Source organism: Octopus bimaculoides, chromosome 20 (assembly GCF_001194135.2).
Source record: "Octopus bimaculoides isolate UCB-OBI-ISO-001 chromosome 20, ASM119413v2, whole genome shotgun sequence".
NCBI lineage: Eukaryota > Metazoa > Mollusca > Cephalopoda > Octopoda > Octopodidae > Octopus > Octopus bimaculoides.
The window spans coordinates 47,249,139-47,250,399 of NC_069000.1; the positions used below are offsets into that span (position 1 = coordinate 47,249,139).

Here is a 1,261-nt window from a genome sequence, read left to right on the forward strand (position 1 = left end):
GGGGGGGGGGAATAAGGGGAGTGGAGAGACAAGAAAGAAAGAAAGAAAGAAAGAAAGAATCACAATTATTTCCTCTCTACATACATACAAATAGACAGACAGACAAAGGGAGAAAGAGAGAGGGAGAGACTTACCAGTTCTTCGTGTCCGATGCCTAAGTGACGGCCATCCTTACTTTGCCATCATCATCATCATCATCATCATCATTATAGGGCTGTGATGTTGGGTGGTAGTGAGAGAGTTCAGAGAGCCGTCCACCTGGTCATCAATTGGTGTGTGGACAGATGTGACAATGAAGTAAAAGTACCCCCAGGATACAACTGGTAGCAATTCTCCACTAGTTTATATAGTACAGTACAGTATGTGTGTGTGTGTGTGTGTGTGTGTGTGTGTGTGTGTGTGTGTACATATATTTTATATATAAAGAGGGATGTATATATTATTGTGATATGTACAACACTAATCACTAATATGTAAACAGTAATGACTGACTGACTACTACTACTACTACTACTACTACCACTACTCTACTACTACTACTACTACTACTACTACTACCACTGCTGCTGCTGCTGCTTCCAGCGATCGCTGCTGCAATTGCTCTCACAACTGCTGATGCTGTCGATATGGTGGTGGAGGGGGATCGTGCAAGTTGAGATGGCAGAATCGTTAGCACGCCGGACAAAATGTTTAGCGACATTTCATCGATATTTACTTTCTGAGTTCAAATTCCGTCGACGTCTACTTCGCCTTTCATCCTTTCTGGGTCGATAAATTAAGTACCAGTCAAGTACTGGGATCCATGTAGTCGACTATCGCCCTCCTGCAAAGTTTCAGGCCTTGTGCCCATAGCAGAAACGCATTCACCCCCAGATCGGTAAACCTATTATTAAAACTATTCCATCCTTGATCATCTTAAAGACAAGAGTGTGTGGCATACTGAATATTTGACTACTATTTTTAGCAGGTTTAACGCCCGTGTAGAGCATGGAATTGAAACCGATTCGAATACGCGGGGGTAACTTGCAGGGTTTCAAAACATGTAGCATAGACGGAACATCTGAAGGAGAAGAATTCTGAATGTTTACAAATTCACAGTTATGTAAGTCACTAGGCTGGTACTCGTCATAGAGAACTTTGCAAGTGTGTACGTGTGTGTGTGTGTGTGTGTGTGTGTGTGTGTGTGTACGTATGTATATATGTATGTCTGTATGTGTGGAGGCGCAATGGCCCAGTGGTTAGGGCAGCGGACTCGCGGTCA

The 1,261-nt window shown here is 43.2% G+C and overlaps 1 protein-coding gene across 9 annotated transcripts in view; it reads right to left on the reverse strand.

Moving 5' to 3' along the window:
* LOC106871290 (myogenesis-regulating glycosidase) overlaps positions 1–1,261 on the reverse strand; it is a 44,609-nt gene that overhangs the window by 22,256 nt on the left and 21,092 nt on the right. The window contains exon 1 of one of the 9 annotated variants that reach the window (XM_014917672.2): positions 135–485. The exons of the other annotated variants lie outside the window; for them this stretch is intronic. The gene's annotated coding sequence lies outside the window, so the exon portion shown is untranslated. Of the gene's footprint in view, positions 1–134; positions 486–1,261 lie in introns of those variants that run through there. 9 annotated transcript variants of the gene reach the window in all.